This window comes from Ahaetulla prasina, chromosome 2, assembly GCF_028640845.1.
Source record: "Ahaetulla prasina isolate Xishuangbanna chromosome 2, ASM2864084v1, whole genome shotgun sequence".
Taxonomy (NCBI): domain Eukaryota; kingdom Metazoa; phylum Chordata; class Lepidosauria; order Squamata; family Colubridae; genus Ahaetulla; species Ahaetulla prasina.
Genome location: NC_080540.1, coordinates 247,413,509 through 247,436,977, shown reverse-complemented (window position 1 = coordinate 247,436,977; position 23,469 = coordinate 247,413,509).

The window sequence follows — 23,469 nt, the reverse complement described above, 5'->3', positions numbered from 1 at the left end:
GGAGGCTAAAACATATGAAGAACGGTTGCAGGAACTGGGTATGTCTAGTTTAACAAAAAGAAGGACTAGGGGAGACATGATAGCTGTGTTCCAATATCTCAGGGGCTGCCACAAAGAAGAGGGAGTCGGGCTGTTCTCCAAAGCACCTGAGGGTAGAACAAGAAGCAATGGGTGGAAACTGAGCAAAGAAAGAAGCAACTTAGAACTAAGGAGAAATTTCTTGACAGTTAGAACAATTAATAAGTGGAACGACTTGCCTTCAGAAGTTGTGAATGCTCCAACACTGGAAATTTTTAAGAAAATGTTGGATAACCATCTGACTGAGATGGTGTAGGGTTTCCTGCCTGGGCAGGGGGTTGGACTAGAAGGCCTCCAAGGTCCCTTCCAACTCCCCTTCACCCAATTTTTATTTATTTATTTATTAATCAAACTTATATACCGCACCATCTCCCGTAGGACTCAGGGCGGTTCACAGGCATATTAAAACAATATAATAAATAAACATTAAGACCCAGTTAAAACTAAATATTATCATGGCCTGATCACTAAAACAATAGAAACCAATAAAAACCCCATTAAAATATGCTAAAACATTTTATCTTAGGCTAGTCCCGCACGCTGAAATAATAGAGTCTTCAGTTCACGTCTGAAGGTCCGGAGGTCGGGTAGTTGTCGTAATCCTGGAGGAAGCTCGTTCCACAGGGCTGGTGCCGCCACAGAGAAGGCCCTCCCCCTGGGGGCCGCCAACCTACATTGCTTGGTCGACAGCACCCTGAGGAGGCCCACTCTGTGGGAGCGCACAGGTCGTTGGGAGGCAATCGGTGGCAGAAGGTGGTCTCGAAGGTATCCCGGTCCTAAGCCATGGAGTGCTTTAAAGGTGGTAACCAAGACCTTGAATTGCACCCGAAAGACTACCGGTAGCCAGTGTAGGCCGCGCAGGATAGGTGTTATATGGGAGCAACGCAGTGCTCCCCCTATCACCCGCGCGGCCGCATTCTGGACTAACTGGAGCCTCCGGGTGCTCTTCAAGGGGAGCCCCATGTAGAGAGCATTGCAATAGTCCAGGCGGGAAGTGACGAGGGCATGAGTGACTGTGCGTAAGGCGTCCCGGTCAAGGAAGGGGCGCAACTGGCGAATCAGGTGGACCTGATAAAATGCTCCCCTGGCGACGGCTGTCAAATGATTCTCTAAGGACAGCCGATCGTCCAGGAGGACGCCTAAGTTGCGCACTCCCTCCCTGGGGGTCAGTACTTCCTCCCCCACAGTCAGCGATGGTGTAAGCTGACTGTACCAGGACGCCGGTACCCACAGCCACTCTGTCTTGGAAGGGTTGAGTTGGAGCCTGTTCCTCCCCATCCAGACCCGCACGGCCTCAAGACACTGGCCCATCACCTCAACGGCTTCATTGGGGTGGCTCGGGGTGGAAATGTACAGCTGCGTATCATCAGCGTACAGATGATAATCCACCCCGAAACCACGGATAACCTCACCCAGCGGCTTCATGTAGATGTTGAACAGGAGAGGCGAGAGAACAGACCCCTGAGGCACCCCACAAGTGAGGCGCCTCGGGGCCGATCTCTGCCCCCCTGCCAACACCGTCTGCGAGCGGTCAGAGATAGGAGGAGAACCACCGATAAACGGTGCCTCCCACCCCCAATCCCTCCAACCGTCGCAGCAGGATACCATGGTCGATGGTATCAAAAGCCGCTGAGAGATCTAAAAGAACCAGGACAGAGGAACAACCCCTGTCCCGGGCTCTCCAGAGGTCATCCACCAACGCGACCAAAGCCGTCTCGGTGCTGTAACCGGGCCTGAAACCGGACTGGAATGGGTCCAGATAGACAGATTCCTCCAGGTGCTGAGGAAGCTGATATGCCACCACACTCTCAACAACCTTCGCTAAAAAGCGAAGGTTGGAGACTGGACGATAGTTCGCTAAAATAGCCGGGTCCAGGGAGGGCTTCTTAAGGAGGGGCCTCACCACCGCCTCTTTCAAAGCGGCAGGGAAAACACCCTCCAACAAAGAAGCGTTGGTAACTTCCTGGAGCCATCCTCGTGTAACCTCCCGGGTGGCCAGCACCATCCAGGAGGGGCACGGGTCCAATAAACATGTAGTGGAATTCCCCCTACCCCCCACCCCCGGACTTCCCAGAGCAAAATACAGGATATATCACCTAACAATCATAAACTAGAATAAGCAAACAATCTATAAACTTCCATCCCTCCCCTAGTACCTTAACTCCCCTTAGCTATTCAAAAAAAAGAAAGAAAGAAAGAAAAGAGAACAAACTATTACAATTACATTCTATCCATTCTTAAGTTTTTCAATCCTTCTTCTCCATTCCAATATTCTTTTGTAGACAGTCTTTTAAGTACTCTAAAGTTTCTGCTTTCTCTTTTAAATTCATTAATTTTTGTATCCAATCTTCAACAGTATATGATATTCCATCTTCCAATATTTCAGTAGCAAAAGTCCAATTGCTGATATTAAAATTAAAATCAATTTACTCCCCAATATTCTTTGAAGTAATATCTTGTATAGTCCACCAGATTTATAGATCCATCATACATGATAATAAATATCATTTTTATCCAATCCTTAATACTCCATTTCTTAATCTATTATTAATCTAATCTTATTCTTATTTTTTATGCAAATTAACTTAAATTTTAACAAATCCACATATAATCAACTAGCATTACTACAATCACTCCAACATTTAGAATATAAATGCAAACAATACCATTTACATTTAAACCCAATTCTTCCCCATATTTCCAACGCTATAAATTACCAAATAATTTATAGCCATTTTCATGCATTCCTTAATTAAGTCCATTTCTTGTTCTGTTTTTATCAAGACATCCCCAAATCAAATAATTCAGTTGTTGACAATTCAACCATATATAAACAAATAACATCACTACAGTCTCCTCCCCAACATTTAAATTATAAATTCAAACAGATACAAATAAATTTTACAAACTCCAAATAACTATTCTTACAAATATATATAAGTTAACAAAAGTTAATTATAATTTAACCTTTCCCATAAAGAGAAACTCTGTTCACTTGAAATTGTTGCTTCTTTACTCCTTGTTCTTTACATTTAATAACTACTTGACTCAATCTTTTCTCCTTTACATCCCCTACTTTTTCCAATGCTTCTTCTGCATCAGTTTTAATCCCAACTATTTGATGTGGACTTCCAGCCTTTAATACATTAATATAAAAATCTCTTGCTTTAGGTACTGTATTAAGACAATATCTTCTTCCTATATGATTTACTGTTAAACCAGCTGGAACATCCCATCTAAACCATATCTGACGATTTCTAAGCTCATCCACCAAAAAAGCAAAATCCTTTCTACTTCTTAACATTTTAATAGGAATTTCTTTCAAAATTAATATCTCTTGACCTAATATTTGGATTTTATTTTTATAAGATGCTTGTAAAATTTCATTCCTCATCCTCCTGGTTGTAAAATAAATCACAATAACTCTTGGTAGCTGTTTCTGTCTGGCAACCTTAGAATTAACACGATATATTTTTTCAATTTGAATTACAACATCTTCTGGTTGCTCTCCAGTCACCTGTGCAAAAACCTCCGCAAAAAATTCTTTTAAATTCTCTTGCTTATTTTCTTTAAGTCCTCTAACTCTCAGAGCAAACTCCATTGATTTAAATTGCAACACCACCAATTCATCGTTTACCTTCTCCATCTTTGTCTGAACCTCCTCTATTTTATTTTCCAAATTCAAATTAACTTGATTAATTTCTTCTACTCTTTCATCTAACTGGGTCACACATTCACACAGTCATTTAAATGCTGCCAACACATCATTTCTTATATCCTCATTCTGATCTTTAATTTCCAGGATTTCCTCTTGAATCTGCTTAAATTTTTGATCTATAACCAAAAATTGTGACTCCAAAGCTTCCTTTAAAAGTCCCTTTAAAAAATTTTTCATATCTTCCTGTAGCTTATGTATTTGAAATGACAAGACTCCACCATCCTTAACATTAAACTCTGTATCTTTAAGATCCATTTATCAGTTTAATTTTATACTTTGCAACAATTTCAGTAAGTCTGTAATCTTTTTTTTTAAAAAGATAATATTTTATTCTCCTTATAAAATCTTCATGTAGGTGTAAATTCCAACAAATTTAAACTAAGCTAAGAGCGCTAGCCTTGTTAATGAGAACTTCCTTAACTTTCGCTTTCACGCTCTTTTAGATAGAAATGCCATTTTCTTATTCTTCTTAAGTACTCTTCTCAAATACTATTTAAAAATGGAGTTAAGGTCTGGTACTTGCATTTATCGACCTTCCTGACATTGCTCTGTCTGTGTTACCATTTATCAATTTAAATTATCATATTGATCGCAGAGATAGTCGCGGTGATTTGGTCTGCTAAAAAGCAGACTCATCCCAGATCCGGAGCTCTCGGGCTTAAACAGGGAGCTCTCACCCTCAAGCCCCTAGAATCACTCCTGGGGCTTTCCAGGGAGCTCTACCTCCACCCATACGCTCACCATTCCCTCTTCTCCCAAGGAAAAGGTTTCTGAGCCATCAGACAGCCAATTTGCACTGTCTAGACAGTTCTACATGATCTCAGGGCTGGAGGTCTAAAGAGACCGTCTCCATCTCCAACGTAGCCAACTGGAAGTCAATGCTAGATTATTATTTTAGGCCATCCATAGAAAATAACAGTAATCATTCTCGAAGAAACACAACTGCCAATTAACTGCTAGCTTCTCTAACCAGGAAGGGAAAGAAGACACCAGGAAATAGACATCCATTTTCTCTTACCTTAGGTTTGTTTCTGAGGAGACATTCAGAAGGTACCTCCTCTCCTTGTTGTGTTCCTTAGGTTTGGAGATTTGGCTGCTGACCAAAAGCACAAGCAATATATTTTCAGAGTACACATGAATTCCTGGACTTCTTTGAGGAAAACATGATGTCACCTTCTAGCTCACTGGTTCAGAGTGTCCTGGTGGATTTGATCTATTTTACTCATACCTAAGATTCCTATAATGATTACAAATGGTAACTCTTGAAAAAGATCTCCATATAGAATCAACCATATGGTATATTTATTGGCAAATGTAAAGCCCCTCAGGAACATGCTCTGTCACAACAAATGATGAATTATGTGGCTTCATAAGCACACATGTCATCAAATGCACCATTGACCTTTTTACATTTTCAGGGGGATTTTCTGCTTTGTGCAGTTTCTCCAGCATGGAAGTGAAGCAGTTTAACAATGCCGCCCTAGAGGAAACAGCTAATCAATAATTTCAGTTTTTGTTTCTGTAAAAGGTAAATGAGCCCCTTATATTTCTTGAGCAAGAAAGCAGGTGGGTGTTTATTGAAGCTTTAATAGGTGCTGGATAAAGCACATAAACATTTCCTCAATGCCGTGGAAAAGAGGAAATAAGATAGTACATTGTCAAATAAGAATTAAAATGCCCACGGGCTTTGCAAGTAATCAACTGCCAAGAAAATGCTAGCTTGTCTTCTGCCAGCTCTCATACATTGCACTGAAAGGCGTGCTTATGATTTTTCCATGAAATTTGCATATCCAGCCTTTCAAAGGGGCAGGAAAGGGGAAGTAGTTCTAGATTTTCCACAAGATTGAAAAGGGCTACAGAGACAATTGTAGAATCATGCTTGCATTTTGGTAAGCCAAACATACAATCAGAACTGCATTGAACAATTTTCCATCTGATGTTCACCCAGAGGTGAAATGTAAAATTTGTTACTACTGGTTCTGTGGGTGTGGCTGGGTGGGTGTGGCCAACTTTTTTTTTTTAACTTTTAAAAGCATTTTTTCTACAACCTCTTTGGTCAAAGAGTTTGTTAAAAAATGCTTTTGAAAGCCTGTGATGATCAGGCAACTCAGCTGGGATCACCAGAGGAAAAAAGCTTTTTAAAGGGTTCTGATGATCCCAGCTGAGTTGCCTGATTGCCAGAACCTTTTAAAAGCTTTTTTTCTACAACCTCTTCAGCCGAAGAGCTTGTAGAAAACATGCTTTTAAAGGGTTCTGATGATCCCAGCTGAGTCGCGTGATCATCAGAGGCTTTTTTTTTTACTTTTAAAAGCATTTTTTTCGGCCGAAGAAAAAATGCTTTTAAAAGTAAAAAAAAACAAAACCTGATGATCATGCAGCTCAGTTGGGGTGGGGGAGGCAGGGATTTTTGCTACCGGTTCTCCGAACCACCCATCGCCATCGCTACCGGATCAGGCCATCCGGTCCAAACCGGGAATATTTCACCCCTGTGTCCACCTTGTATTTTGAACCGTTACGTGATTAGAAAAATTCATCTATATAATAAACCTTCTAAGTTTCTGAACAAAAATCAAGGAGTAAGTCCCAGGCAGATACAAGGGCCCAGGTGTTGTGACCGAGGTCCAAGTAGTGATAACCAAACACAATTAGTTGTGAACAAACATAGTTTATTAAAACAGCTGAGAATTAATTCATTCTCAGCTAAGTCCAAAATAAATTCTTCAGAAACAGTCCTTTGGCCTTATCACCAACCTTTGTTGTCTTTGGCAACCTGCCAAAGGCTTTTTTTGGCAAACCCCCCACAAAGTTCAAGAGACGCTGACAAGAAGCAATGGAATCCATGTTGCTTTTCTACAAAGACTGGCTCATCACTGCTCTTTTAAGCCTTATGGGAATGGCCAATCAGCTTCTGGCCTTACTCCTGAGTCGTCCTTTTTGCTTCAGCTGCTCTTGCCTTCTGGCAGCTCTTCTCATGTATGCACTAGGAACAGGCTCCTCCTGTTCCTCTGCCTCTCTGCTGTCCACCTCTGGAGGCTCCGGAGTCCATGCATTGCTCCCAGATGGCCCTGGCCCCATCTCTGCCTCCGACGCAGACCCCTCATCCGGGCCTTCCCCTGACTCCAGGACTAGCCCATTGTTTTCCCCAGCCTCCTCACTGAGTCCACTGCCAGGTCCACAGGCTGCTGGCGGACCACAACACCAGTTGTCAACAGTTCCTTCCCAGTTTTCCAAACAAAATCTTATTAAGTGAGGATGAAGCAAAACTTTGACTAGTCATTATTTACTAGGACGTGATCAAGAAATATGCAACTGTTTGAAATAGAGGTAAAGCTTTATATTTCACACACTTGATTTAGCCTCAGGAGACAAGCATTTAATGGCATCCTAAGCTCCCGTTACTTGTCCCAGCTTCTGCCAACCTAGCTGTTCGAAAGCACGTAAAAAATGCAAGTAGAAAAATAGGGAATACCTTTGATGGGAAGCTAACAGCATTCCGTGCACCTTTGGCATTGAGTCATGCCGGCTACATGACCACAAAGATGTCTTCGGACAGCGCTGGCTCTTCGGCTTTGAAATGGAGATGAGCACCACCCCTTAGAGTCGGGAACGACTAGCACATATGTGCAAGGGGAACCTTTACCTTTAACTGTTGTTGATAACTGACAAATTTTAGTGATCAACACAAATAAGATGTGTCGCTTAATGCCTTATCTGCACAGTCATTCCTTTGCTTTTAATTCCATGACTGTTATCACCTTTTGTGGTACGTCAGACAAGAAACATGGCCAGTGGATCTAATTCCACTTTATTGCTAGGTTATATTAACAGAATCTTGCAACTCTGAAAGTACATTTCTTCCCCGCTTCAGTCCCCTCTCTCTAGCCCAAGATGCTAGAGAGAATCCCTGCCCACATTCCTGCTGAGGACTAAATTGTCTTTTATTTGACTGTTCCCTTGATTGCGTTTCTTCTTCCTGTCTTCCGAAAGCATCCCCACATACAATTACAACTCAATAAGAGTAACGTTTGATGGAATCCTGACAAGAATCTTTAGACTGCAGATAATCCAGTGATGGGGAAAGCAACACTAACTGTTCTCTGTGTTACTGAATCTTGAAAGAATATCTGCTCAGATTTGTAAAGACATAAGAGAAATATAAATAATGATGTTAACCTAATCCTCTTGCTGTAAAAGCTGTACAAATACTTGAACAACTTAAGTGTATGCTATAGCCTACTGTGAAGAACCTCGTTATCAAGTCCTTGATTTTGATTTTGAGAAAATTCCTCTATCATTATATCTAGAAGGTAAATTCCTCAGATACAGCTTATTTCACTGAAATACCCAAGAAGATGATATGCAGTGCACTATTTTCCTGGATATGTTCAAAGAATACAGGGGATGTGTGGACTTAGCACCCTATGATTACCTATTCTTCTGCTGTCACTTAACCAGAGAGAGAGAAGGAGAGGCTATATCACAATTTATTGGATAAAGAATTCACAGGATATTCTGCTCCATTATTTGATAACTTACCAGGCAAAGCAGAAGGGTCTCAGTTGATGCTAATATTATCCCTTGCATGAAAGGGTTCCATACATACAGATTACTCGTCCATATTGTGCTGGGAAGCATTTCTGATAGAATCTGGTAGTACTAATCCATGGCCAGGAAAAAGGCTGGGTTATGCTTCCACCTCCCACCCAACCCGACTCTAAGGAGAAGAAATCAATTATCTACACTCAAGACATGACTGAATGCATGCATGTAGCAGAATATTGCCTTCTATGCTGCTGTTACAGATCTAAGGAATATCTTTCTTGCATCTTAACATTAAAGTGTTATTAGGGCAGGTGTTTCCTGGACCACAGCCTGAAAGGTTTCTGTTCCTGTGAATATTTTAATTGAAAGATGCCACAGAGATCTTCGTTCATTTTTGCCACATAAGACTAAAATGTGTCCACATTTCTAGAAGTACTTGCAAAATTTGTAGTGTTGGCAGGCGGCTCTACCACTAACTCTTAATATTACCAGTGTTAGGGCTGTCATGATAAATTCTAGTTTCATAAATCAACCAATGGAGCATTTTCACTGTGTGTGTGTTTGTGTGTGTCTTCTAGTTCATGTATCTCAAGCATGCAGAGCTTAAGACATGAAATCTCTACATTTCCACAGCCCTTCAAAGGAAAAAAGACAGATGAGTAGTTAATGCCCTGAAACATCTAGTAAAGGCCTTTCTTTATACCTGCAATGCCTCAATTATTTCTCAATTAGCAACCACTCTGAATTACCAAGGGGTGGTCAATATACTCAATCCCCTAACACAAAATATTGTGCTTAACATGAGAGAAGATCAGCATTTCCCAGCAAGTGAGTGATTATTTCTTTCTACATTGCAGCCAAGTCTTCTGCCAGCCATCCACAAAATTACCTGCACCCTAGGAAGGCAAGGGAAGAGCCCATTTGGCTTCCCCACAGTAGAATCTCTCTCTGCCTTTCCAGTCTATTGCACAGAACTGGGTTAATTCAGCGCAGCCATCGGAGGAGGGGCACCCTGACCCATGCATCTTCCAATGATGAGAATAAATTTGATTGATGAGCTGAAAAGCTGCAATTGCTATTTAAAAGGTGTTGCCTTAATGCTTTGTCTGTTTGGATGTGTCCATAAAACATGCTAATGACATCCACACTTGTTTAACATTTATTTATCACTCTTTATTATCGTTATTTATATTCTGCTTTTCAGGCTGTCTTATTCTCCCAAACTGCCTTATATGCGAAATGCAAAGAGCTTAAATGTTATTTAAAAACCAATAAGCATGCCAAGGCAGGGCAGATGGTTAGGTGGTCCTGAGGGGAGGCAGATAATTCAACTAAGCAGGCTTCTGTGGATTGAGTTTTCAGACTCACAGAAGATTTCCTCACTACAGTAATCTCCACTTGGAAGACCTTTTGAGGCAGGCAGCCCACTCTCTTGATAGAGAAGGATGAAAAACAACACCAAGTACAAAGGATTTTGTTCCATAAACTGCATTGTTTCCCTTCTCCTTTCAGATGCAATCAAAGCTGTTGGCACTGGAACGTGTTATTTCACGCTTGGCTACTGTAGTCCCTGGTTACTTGTTCTCTAACCTTTGACTAGAATCGGCTAATTGGCTGGAGCATTTCAATCCATTCACGCAATATTACAGTAACAAGCAGCTAAAATGTTTGCTTAATAATATTAGGAGGTTGTCACATCCTGTTTTCACAGGCAAAGGAAATTCAGGAATAATAGCTCTGGCTGGAATTCAGCCATTAAATTAGAGCAGGAAAATACAAACAATCTTGTAGTAAATTATTGTTATTTATATCAAGTAGTTTTACATTGTTTCATAATGTCCTATTTTGTGTAAAAAAAAATATTTAATTGTAAGAGGCATTTATAGAAATTACTTGCTTTTTCACACAAGCTAGACTGTCATTAATACATATTCTATTTGATTCTAAATAATTAAAAGACAAAATTATAAGAGCAGTAAATAGGGTTATTTTCATCCAGTCACTTGCAATTTCTTATTTCATATGTGTTGGTCAAGAGCTTTCTCTCTCTGAGTTACCAAAAATGAGCTAGATAATGATCACAAAGAAATTTCCATATTAAAAAAAAATGAGTGCATATAGAGTAATAAGTAGTAAAGTGTAATTCAGCCTCAACTATATGGTAATAAAAAGAAAATAGGGACTGGTCTGATTTGTGAAAGTGAAAGAAGGCACAATTTGTCCTTAATTTTTAAGAAGGTCCTATCTTGCCCTTATTCCAGTTTGGCTCTAAATTGTTTAAGAAAATCCTATTCTGAAACACCGTAGCAACAATTTGCAGGCTACCACTTTCTCCTGTTGCCTGCTTCTTTGCTTCTTTGTTGGAGAGGGTCTTTCTGGCCGCCATGAAAGAGGCGGTGGTGAGGCCTCTCCTCAAGAAGCCTTCCCTGGACCCAGCTATTTTAGGTAATTATCGTCCGGTCTCCAACCTTCGCTTCGCGGCGAAGGTTGTAGAGAGTGTGGTGGCACGTCAACTACCCCAGTACCTGGAGGAAACCATCTATCTAGACCCGTTCCAGTCCGGCTTTCGGCCCGGATACAGCACTGAGACGGCTTTGGTCGCGTTGGTGGATGATCTCTGGAGGGCCAGGGATAGGGGTTATTCCTCTGCCTTGGTCCTATTAGACCTCTCAGTGGCTTTCGATACCATCGACCATGGTATCCTGCTGCACCGGTTGGAGGGATTGGGGGTGGGAGGCACCGTTTATCGGTGGTTCTCCTCCTATCTCTCCGATCGGTCACAGACGGTGTTGACGGGGGGGGAGATCGGCTCCGAGACGCCTCACTTGTGGGGTGCCTCAGGGGTCGATTCTCTCGCCCCTCTTGTTCAACATCTATATGAAGCCGCTGGGTGAGATCATCAGTGGTTTCGGTATGAGGTACCAGCTGTACGCTGACGATACTCAGCTGTACTTTTCCACACCGGGCCACCCCAACGAAGCTATCGAAGTGCTGTCCCGGTGCCTGGAAGCCGTACGGGTCTGGATGGGGAGAAACAGGCTCAAGCTCAATCCCTCCAAGACGGAGTGGTTGTGGATGCCGGCATCCCGGTACAGTCAGCTGCAGCCGCGGCTGACTGTTGGGGGCGAGTCATTGGCCCCAATGGAGAGGGTGCGCAACTTGGGCGTTCTCCTGGATGGACGGCTGTCTTTTGAAGACCATTTGACGGCTGTCTCCAGGAGAGCTTTTTACCAGGTTCGCCTGGTCCGCCAGTTGCGCCCCTTTCTAGACCGGGATGCCCTATGCATGGTCACTCACGCTCTCATGACATCTCGTCTGGATTACTGCAATGCTCTCTACATGGGGCTCCCCTTGAGGAGCACCCGGAGACTCCAGGTAGTTCAGAATGTGGCTGCGCGGGTGATAGAGGAAGCCCCTCGTGGCTCCCACGTAACATCTCTCCTGCGCAGACTGCACTGGCTGCCTGTGGCCTTCCGGGTGCGCTTCAAGGTTTTGGTAATTATCTTCAAAGCGCTCCATGGCATAGGGCCAGGCTACTTACGGGACCGTCTGCTGCCACCAATTGCCTCTCACTGACCCGTGCGCTCTCACAGAGAGGGACTCCTCAGGGTGCCGTCGGCCAGGCAGTGCTGACTGGCGACACCCAGGGGAAGGGCCTTTTCTGTGGGGGCTCCCACCCTCTGGAACGAGCTTCCCCCAGGACTTCGCCAACTTCCTGACCTTCGAACCTTCCGCCGCGAGCTTAAGACACATCTATTTATTTGCGCAGGACTGGACTAGGATTTTTTAAATTTTAAATTTGGTTTTAAATGGGGTTTTATTATTTATATTTATATTTTAAATATTCGGCCTATTGAATAAGTTTTTTAAATCAATGTTTTATTCTGTATATATTTATGTTTTTATCTGGCTGTAAACCACCCTGAGTCCCTAGGGAGATAGGGCGGTATAAAAGTATGAACAAATAAATAAATAAATACTCAGTGAAAAGAGCTAGGTCTCTTTCGTTGACTGTGTTTTAGCAGCAGCTGTTCTTCTTATTCCTCAAGGTCATTCCTTGTACCCCATTACAATTTCTAGAGTATATTAGCAGAAGATCTGATCCACAGCCTGCAAGTTACAGGGTTCTCCAGCTACATTTTTTAGCCCTTATTTCATTCCCAGAAAGTCTGATGCTGAAAATTAGCTACTGATTGGTTGTAGTATCATTTGTTGCTTGATGATGATGATGATGATACATTTATTTGGACTCCAAAAATTCCCTTACAATTTAAGTTCAGTTTTTTGATGATAAAATCGTATCAAGTCAGGGATGAAATCTAAAAATTTTTGCTACCTGTTCTGTGGGTGTGGCTTGGTGGGTGGGTGTGTCCTGTGACTGAGTGGGAATGGCCAGCTCAATGTCCCTCACAGCCATGCCGACTCAGTCACAACCCCCCCACTAAGCCACGCCCACAGAACCCAGTAGGAATTTTTTTTTAAATTTCTATTCTGCCTTTTCCCTTTTTGCGAGATGCCTGCAGCTGCAGCCTCTCCACCCACTTGCCACCCGCTTGCCACCTGTTCTCCCTTCACCTTGGATCAGGGCCCGGGGCCCAGGGATGCGCCATTTCCCAAGGCCCTGGAGCTGCCACCTGCCTCAACGGGGTTGGGGAATGCACCATTCCCTGACTTTGGCCTTTCTCCAGAGCTGCCGCCCACTCATCGTCCACTCACCACCTGCTCACCCTTTGCCTTTGGTCAGGGGCCGGGGCCCAGGGACGCCCCATTCCCTGAGGCCCCGGAGTCGCCACCTGCTCGCCGCCTGCCTCAACCGGGTCAGGGGATGCACCATTTCCCGACACCAGTCTTGTCCTGGAGCCGCTGCCTGCTCTTCCTTCACCACGTGGCATATACTTACTTTCCTCCAGCGGCTGGCTGCAGGAAAGGCAAGTGTCCAAAAGTTCCCAGAGTTGCTCTCCTTGAATATGCAGCCTTATTCTATGCGCCGGCTGTGCAAGCGCACACCCAACCTGCCGCTGATAAATAAATGAAATAAACAGTGTGTGCTTGCACAGCTGGTGCATGGAACAAGCAGAAATGGCTGCAGCATATTCAAGGAGAGGGACTCCAGTAACTTTTGGACACTTGCCTTTCCTGGCAGCCAGCTGCTGGAGGAAAGTAAGTATACGCCGTGTAGTGAAGGAAGAGCGGGCGGCGGCTCCGGGGCAAGACTGGTGTCGTGGAATGGTGCATTCCCTGACCCAGTTGAGGCAGGAGGAAAGCAGGTGATGGCTCCGGGGTCTCGGGGAATGAGGCATCCCTGGACCCTGACCAAAGGTGAAGGGCGAACAGGCGGCGAGCGGGCAGCAGCTCCGGGGAAAGGCCAGAGTTGGGGAATGGTGCATTCCCTGACCCGGTTGGGGCAGGCAGCGGTTCCGCGGCCTCAGGGAATGGCCTCTGGCCCCTGACCGAAGGGCGAGCAGGTGGCGAGCTGCCTTCCCGGTGTCCCGGCTTGCGAAGGTTGTACTGCAGGCTGTGGACTGGTTCGGGGGCGTGGCCAGCCAGTGATTGCTACCGGATCAGCAAACCAGACCCAATCTCCGCTACCTACTAGCCTGATCCGGTCCAATCCAGTAGCATTTCACCCCTGCATCAAGTACTTTCTTTAACCTTTAAAGGACAACCATCTATCAATAAATAGGTGAACTTGGCTGCAAAAAAACAACTTTTTTTGGTCTAATACCATTGTTTAATAGTGCCTGCAGGCCTGCTAAAAGAGTGCCTCCATTTTGTTCCAGGAACATAGTGGCTACAGGCAAGCAGTGACCATTTAGTACAGAGAAATTTATCAGGCAGAAGTGGTCACTCAAAAATAACAAACCTTTGGGACCAATGTTTGAACTTGAGGCTTAAAACTGGCCAATCTTGTCCAGTTGCAACTTTGGGAAAGGGCTCTGCAGATTTGTATCTCCTCAAATTTTCAGTGAAATCCTGAAAGCTAAGTTCACAGGTAATAATGGGAACAGTGTATTACAACCTATTCCTATATAACCAGATCACTAAGGAAAACAAGCCTGGTCTAGTCCTGAAAACATTTTAGAAAATCAGAATAATGTAACTAAATGGAAAAGGCTTGCAGCTCAGTCTGCCAAGAAATATTTTTGGCCCTACTGCATAAATGCATAAAATCACACTTTTTACTCTCTGCAGTCATTTCGTAAAGTATTTCTAATTGTTTGGAATTGGCAAAGACCAGTTGCCAAAGAGAATGTATAATTTATTCCTAAAACCTGCTCATATACTGGCAAAAACCCAAATTATTGAGAAGGTGAGGAAAAAAGAGTCAAAACATCAAGAAAAGCAGAATTCAGCAAATAAGAATTAAGTATTGCATATTGCTTCAATTTTCCGTACACCAATATTAAGCACACAAATGAAAAAAACAATTGCTACTAACCTGCCGTCCATTGAGGACCTGCATACTGCATGAGTCAAAAAGAGGGCTGTGAAAATATTTATAGACCCCTCACATCCTGGACATAAACTGTTTCAACTCCCACCATCAAAACAGTGCTACAGAGCACTGCACACCAGAACAACTAGACACAAGAACAGTTTTTTCCCGAAGGCCATCACTCTGCTAAACAAATAATTCCCTCAACACTGTCAAACTATTTACTAAGTCTGCACTACTATTAATCTTCTCATTGTTCTGACCACCCATCTCCTTCCACTTATGACTGTATGACTGTAACTTTGCTGCTCGTATCCTTATGATTTATATTGATATTGTTTCCTGATTGCTTATTTGTACCCTATGACTATCATTAAGCGTTGTACCTTATGATTCTTGATGAACGTATCTTTTCTTTTATGTACACTGAGAGCATATGCAGCAAGACAAATTCCTTGTGTGTCCAATCATACTTGGCCAATAAAAAATTCTATTCTATTCTATAAATAATCAAAAGGTATAATGGGTAGAAACAATAACTTGTTATAATAACAGGAGGAAGAGTTGCAACACCGGGAGAAGAATGAAGACAAAAAAAGACAAAAAATAGAAGACAAAAAAGAATGAAGATATAAGAAATCTTGGTCCAGGGCAGAACTATAACTTGAGAAAGCCCCTCAGGATGAGACTCTCCCTTCTCCTCACTAAGATAAAGGGAGATATTCCTATCTTTTTATGAAATTTAGCACAATAATCACACCTTGCTATGATGCAGCCTAAGGAGATGTATCTGCAGTTATCAGATACTTTTTTCTTACCAGTCCCTACATTTCCTGCAGTATAGGGAGTTTTCCTAAAGAACTTTGTACTACAAAAATCAGGTGCAGCAGTCATTTGGATTGTGTCATTTAGATTTTAAAGTTCCCCCTGTGATCAATTTAAGTCCATAAAGGTAAAGGTTCCCCTTGCACATATGTGCTAGTCATTTCTGACTCTAGGGACGGTGCTCATCTCCGTTTCAAAGCTGAAGAGCTAGCGCTGTCCAAAGACATCTCCATGGTCATGTGGCCAGCATGACTAAATGCCAAAGGTGCACAGAATGCTGTTAACTTCCCACCAAAGGTGGTCCCTATTTTTCTACTTGCATTTTTTATGTGCTTTCAAACTGTTAGGTTGGCAGAAGCTGAGACAAATAATGGGAGCTCACCCCATTACACGGCACTAGGGATTCGAACTGCTGAACTGCTGACCTTTCGATCAACAAGCTCAGTGTTTTAGCCACTGAGCCATCTCATCCCTTTTAAGTCCATAAAAAACTCCATGGAAATGGGCAATTCAAGCATATCTTGGATTAAAAAATGAATAGTCCTCACCAGATTTACCTGGGTAAGCTACATACAGGTAGTCCTATAAGCATTTTTTTAATGGAAACCAACCAAACAGGCCAAAGTTGGCAAAAAAAGTTTTAAATCATAGTCACAAGATGGTGGAATGCTACATTTGGCCATAAAAGTAAGCTAGTTGCCAAGCACCTGAAATGCAGTCCTGTGAACACAGGGGTGTGTGCAGTTATTGGAACTTCAGAACAAGGTTAAGGTAGCTTTTGGTGAGGAGGGTTGTCATAATTTTGACCAGTTGTAAAACAATCAGTTGTTGCTTAAAATTACTACCTGTAATTCTAACCTGCTTCCCCAGTCCTGCAGCTGTCTCTTTTTGCAGCTGGAATATCTTCTGTTTTATAACACTGGAATAGATAAAAGAATCCTCCAGCAAAAAGGTCAAAGGAAGGAACTCAGCAATGCAAAAAAACTACTTTTTTTCTAACTCAGCCTCTTTCGACTAGGGTGTCCCAGATGTATTTAGTCTGCAGCTTCCAGACTCCCTGGCCAAAATTTAGGATTGGCAAAATCCATTCCCAGCATATTTGGAAGATGCCAGCAAAGGATTGTGAAAAAGTCACCCTGGCCATTAAGAAGACAAAGTGGATGAAATGAAATTTTTTTCAGATGTGTAATTGAAGCTGTTCAAGTTTTAGATGGATGGTTCTGAAACAAAGGAGTCCTTCAAACGCTTGATGTGTGAAACAGTAAAAAAATAAATAAATCCTCTTATAAATTTCTACAAAGAAAAACAGTAGAGGGAGCTGTTGTTATGCGAATAAAATCAGCACTGGTTATTTATTCCCAGTCCCTACCCCAAGCTGAATTAATTATCATCAAAATATGCTGAATTTTATATTTCTGTTTTGTCAATGCCATTAGAATGAGATAGGCAAAATCATCTGCAAAGGGCAATGTGGTATGTTAATGATGTTAAGAACAGCTATGACTGAAAATGATGTACCATTCATTTCATTCAAAATATTTCAGCAGGCTTTCTTAGAGTATACTAGGAAAGGATAAAAAGAAATTTAGATGGGATACTTAAAATAGATTTTCTGGACCCTTGTTTGCATATTTTTAATATGAACACAATATTATGAAATATTTTAGGTTTTAAAAACTGTTCTACTTCTTAAACTGTTCTGCTTTTCAAAAAAATCTGTTGATCAGAAATACTGAAAAAATATGATTAAGTTTGCAATATTAAATTTTGGGGGATAAGTTAAAATGGCCTATAAATATTAAATACAGAGGATTACAACACAAAAGTCTAATGAGCACACAACTAGGATCATACCCACACAGGATGCTACAAAACAGCTGACTAATCTGCAAATACCCACTCCATTTACCAATCAAGATACAACCACACAGCCAACCAACCCACTTACAGCAACATTCCCCACTTCCCCCCCCAGTATTTATAGAGGGCAGCTCCGACCACGCTTTGCTTGCAAAAGTACGAAGCCGAAAGCACCAGCCTGAAGATGATGAGTGAGACCTCATCAAAACATCACCAAGATACTCTCAACCTTACACGGGAAAAGACCCGAATATTCCAAGAGCTACATACCTATACCCATGAAAGCCTACGAAAGCACATATAGATAGATAGATAGATAGATAGATAGATAGATAGATAGATAGATAGATAGATAGATAGATAGATAGATAGATAGATAGATAGATGTAGGTCTTTGGTTATTCGGGTTTTCTCCTGCGTAAAATTAGAAGTGTCTTGGCGACGTTTTGACGAAGTCTCATTTGTCATCCTCAGAAAACATATATATACATATATACAAATACATATACATATACATATATATATATATATATATATATGTTTTCTGAGGTTTTCGCGGGTGTTTGTATGTAGGTCTTTGGTTATTCGGGTTTTCTCCCGCGTAAAATTGGAAGTGTCTTGGCGACGTTTCGACGAAGTCTCATTCGTCATCTTCAGGCTTCAGCCGTGCTTCCACATTGCTTCCAGAAGCACGAAGCTGAAGCCTGAAGATGACGAATGAGACTTCGTCAAACGCCGCCAAGACACTTCCAATATATATATATATATATATATATATATATATATATATATATATATATATATATATATATATATATGGATAATTTCTCCAGTTTAATTAATTTTGGGCATTTATGCTTGCTTTTAAACCTTCCTTTGTTTCATTGACCATAGCAACAAAAACATATTGGATTAGTTTTCAAATGAATGAATTGCCTAAATTCATTTTATATACATTTTTATAATGTACAGCATCATGCTGATAATTAGTCTCATAAAATCATTAACAGATTGGAAGGTATGACCATTAACAATAATGCAGATAGCTTTATTTTAAAAAAATAATGTGCATGTGGTATTGTTAGTTTCGAAGTATTTATACATGGAATCCATTGCAGAAAGCTTCCCTCTTAGACCTAGCAGGAGATTTATTAGATATTATTTTATCGGATAAAAGCTCAACAATTGTTTCCCTTATCAACTACAATGTAGCATTTAAAAATGACATTTTAATCTAGCATGGGGATGAATGATGGAAAGCTTTGTTTGAAATAGCTCAGAATGTAAAATATATAGATTATGTGGCTTGCATACTAGTGAAGAGGTGGGCTTGACATAGACAGTAAATGATGTCATTCTGACCAGTGATGGGTTTCTACCGGTTCGCCCCGATTTGGGTGAACTGGTAGTGGCGGCGATGGGAGGCTCCACCCACCACCCGGAGGTCATCACGGACGTTCTGCGCATGCGCAGAAGCACCACGTGTAAGTAAAGCAAGCACGTGTACATGCACACACTCACAGTTCTGAACCGGTAGCAAAGGTAAGCGACTCTGACCATTTGGATGTGGAAGCTTTATGCTCCACAAAGCACCTCGTTTTACATTGTTTCCTCTACAGTGAAACTCAAAATCTCTTTCCAAATTTGCCAGTGTAGTATTATTCAATACTTGGATGAGCATATCAGGCGTAATGGTTATTTCTCCTTGGTTCTAGTTTCTATATAGCATTATAACTAATTTTAATTGACTATTTTTAAGTTTTTATGTCCGTAAGCTGCCCAGAGTCACTTATCTGTAAGAGGGTCAACATATAAATTTAATAAATAATATTTAAATAGCCTCCTTGAAAGGAATGTCATGTTCCAGACAGCAGTGCCTGTGAAGAGATTACGTAACATAAAGAAGAAGAAAAAATCCAAGTTTGGTTACAGGGCATTAGTTGTGGAATTGCTGAGGAAAAAAAGTTAAAGGTCAGTGTTAAAAACCTGTTTAAAGTTAGGCTAAATACGAAGACGTATCTTTAATATACCTAATTTATAGATTAATGTGGTGCCAAGCTAGAATACATTAAGGTGGTAAGGCAGCAAGGTCCATGGGTAAGATAATGTATTGCTTTCATTAAAAAGCAATCTGCATGGACCATATCCACTAACACTGGAAACTCGGCAGCTGTCACCTTTATCAGGGAAACTAGAACAAGCCACTACATTTTAATCACTGGAGTTTGTCAGGAACGAAAAACAGCCAGCTTCCCACAAATCAACAGACATGTATCCTGATAAGAAGAGTGAATTGGAAAAGGACAGCTATACCCCATGCAGTACACCACCGATTCTGGTGTGATCAAAGCCCGGTAATTGTAGTCAATAAATCTACTGAATTAGACCCCAGGAAGAAACTACTCATCTTTCTGCAAACAGACAGATGATGGCAAGGGGTAACAGTCTTAGGACCATGGGTGAAATCTAGCAGGTTCTGACAGGTTCTGGAGAACCGGTAGCAGAAATTTTGAGCAGTTTGGAGAATTGGCAGAGGAAATTTTGAGTTGTTTGGGGAACCAGCAAATACCACCTCTGGCTGGCCCCAGAGTGGGGTGGGAATGGAGATTTTGCAGTATCCTTCCCCTGGAGTGGGGTGGGAATGGAGATTTTGCAATATTCTTCCCCTGGAGTGGGATAGGAATGGAGAGTTTGTTGATTCTATGGGCCAGGTCTCTCCACATCTTCCAATTTTGCACTACTTCTTTGAATTGTTCTATGCTCTAGCTGGCGTCAGCTTTGATGGTATCCGTTCACTGTATTATCTGGCGGCCTGCTTTCCTTTTACCGTTAACTCTTCCAAACATAACTGCTTTCTCCAGTGAACTTCCCCACATGACATGGCCGAAACTCTTAGTAACCATATAGATATTCCCCAAGTTGATTAACACCAAATACTTCTCATCAGTTAGAATGTATGGGACAGATTATGGGTAACAATATTTACAAAGACATTGCAGAATATTTTAGATTTTTGCAATGCTAATTTGTGAAGCTGGGTTGTTGACAATCTTTTGGCTGTGAACACTGTGAAAAAATTAGCGAGATATCATGGGTGCCATGAACTAAGAAATTTTGAGAAATTCTGCATTTATCAATTATTGGTAGCTTGTTTAATTTATAGTCATAGGCTAAATCACACAAAAGGGAAAAGGGGAAAATGTACCTTGTAGGTGCATAGTTTTAAAACCAGGCCAAAAGAAAAGAGATTAAATTCTTACCCAGGAGCAATTTATTTAACTTGCTAGGGCAAAATTTGAGTTCTGATCATGAAAGCAGAGTAACTGCATTTGATCACTGTAAAAGGATCTGGAATCATACAGAAAAGCCAGCTGTAGTTTGGATGGTATTTACATCCTGAAAAGCCCACTAAAAGAGGTGATGCAATAAACTTATCTTCTATATTTCTATAGAAGAGGCAATATGACTCCAGTATTCCACATTTTTCATCCACTAGATCATCACTGGTCACTTTAAGGACCTCTTTTAAATTTTCCTCCCAAGTTAGTAGTATACAAGGTGACAGAATGGACCAGAATTTTTTAAAAATCTACTTTTAGTTATTCTTTTATGTCTCAGTTAGCTTCCTAATTTCCACACAGCAGCAGAGTTACAAATGATATTTAGGTAAGGCGGAAGAATTAGTTTGCCATTCTGTGTCCAATATATGTGAGCGTCTTATTTGGCTGCCTGGTCATAAGTCACCATTGGGAAGGCTTCTTAATATACCTCTTGTGAATGCAGATCCTTTTCAATCATCCCTCTCCAATGAATATTGCCCAATTATTCCCCAATGATTGCAAAGGGAATGATTAAAGTTATTTTTACTGATGCATCCTCAGACACCAACTTGACTTTTTTGACTGTGGAAGCCAATAGCTGTTTGAATATTCGTTAACCAATACTAAGAAATATATCCCTCTAGGTCAAGGGTTCCCAACTTGTGGGCCATGGCCCACTAATGCACTGTGAAGGGATTGTAACCAGACTACAGAATTGGCCAGTGAGCACACATGTGCACATGGGTGTCCCAGTGGTGGGTTGCTCCTGGTTCTGTCTGGTTCTTTAGAACCGGTAGTAAAAGTGGCGGGAGGCTCCACCCACTTACCCAGATGTCATAATTGACATCTGTGCATGCGCAGAAGCATGAGCGCGCTCCCATTGCAAACCAGTAGTAAAGGTAAGTAGAACCCACAGTATCCCCACTTGCGCAAGCAGTGGGTGAGCGCATACACACATGCTCCATTTATATGATTGGAAGGTGCGCATGTCAGCCACTCGTGTAGAACCATCCCCTCTGCCCCACACACCCCGCCAGTCTACAAGCCAGAAACATTGGAGAACTTTTCTCTAGGTTGTTAATGTAACATTCCCCTGGTATTGCTGTCACCACCAGATATTTTCTCAATTTGGAACTGTTCTGTTACTTTCCCAAATGAAATGTAGAGATAGTATAAATAGGTTCAGTTTAAGCAGGAATCAAAATACCTTTTATGATTCAACTTTAAAAGTTTGCTTGAAAATTGCATTACTCTATATTGGATAAAATAGGCTTGCTGTTAACAAGGCAATGCATCTATGTCAATGTACCTCTTTGCTTCTTTTACCTGAAGTGATAGTTATTTAAAGAAGTCACTCTCTCTAATGGCAAATAAAGTTCTCTCTAACATGTCCTTCTACCCAAACCTCAATTCCTTCTCTTCTACATGACAGTTGGAGATGTTTGGACGGCTCTCCCCTCCATTCTTCATCTCCTCCCTCTGGAATTTAGCTGAAGGTGCTCTGTTGTAAAATTCATTAAGTGACAGATTTCATTTACCCAGTCATCTCTCTCTCTCTCTCTCTCTCTCTCTCTCTCTCTCTCTCTCTCTCTCTCTCTCTTTCTCTCTCTCTCTCTCTCTCTCTCTCTCACACACACACACACACACAGAATTATCTGTTAGTGTGTCTGTCCATCTTTAGCTTGGGGATAATTTTATTTGGTATATTATTGAAAATGGCAAGAAGGTCAGTTAATATAATCTTTGGATGAAGCTTTACATTTTGCTTGCAGAAAAGAAGTCACAGAAACAACTCATGGTAATAGAAGTATGCACTGATTATGGCTAAGTTCAGTGAATCAAAGAGTGCAGTTTGGAGACTAACAAGTCTGAAGATACGTGAATCTCCCCTTGATTAGTATGGGAAAACCATACATGACTGTGTTTTCCCCCTTTTTGTTTTACAAATATTTACAAGCACAGTAGAGGTTTCTGTGATGTAGAGCAAGGGTCACCAACCTTTTGGACCTCAGGGACCACTAAATTCATAATTTTAAATCCTGTGGACCACTAATATGATCTGCCTAATGACCGGCTTGGTGGGCGTTGCTAGGTGGGCATGTGACTGGGTGGGCATGGCCAACTCGCTGTCACTCATGTGGAGGAGCACCTTGCCAGCCTCTACTTGCCACTCCCCTCCCAGCCACTCCTCGCCTCCCCAGGCTCCTTAGGGCCCCAACAGCAAGCAGTTGTTGAAGCTAAGCAGCCACCATGAGAAAGAATTGGCAAAACAGCTGGCTCAGTTCAAACTGGATCTGACCAAGAAGAAGGCTCAGTAGAAGCACCTCACTGAGGACTATGAACATAGGCTTTCCAAGCAGAGGGAAGACCTGCAGGAGTACAAGGCCAGGTACTGGCACCTGGAGGCTCAGCAGGCTGAAATAGTCAGCCAGTTCAGGCCATGATGCAATCCTACTGGAACAAGGCCCTCTGGTTCTTTGCCACCAGCGGCACTTCCCTCCAGCCTTCACCCAAAGCCCTGCACCAGGAAGCTGAAGCAGACCCCAAGTCGGAATTTCTGCTCCCTCTGACCCACACAAAAAGACCCCAAAGGGGGAGACTATCTGATGCAACACAACTGTTTATTGCATGTATCTGGCCCAGGGATTGTAGTTTGAGGACCCCTGATTTAGTGCAATATAAAAAAAATA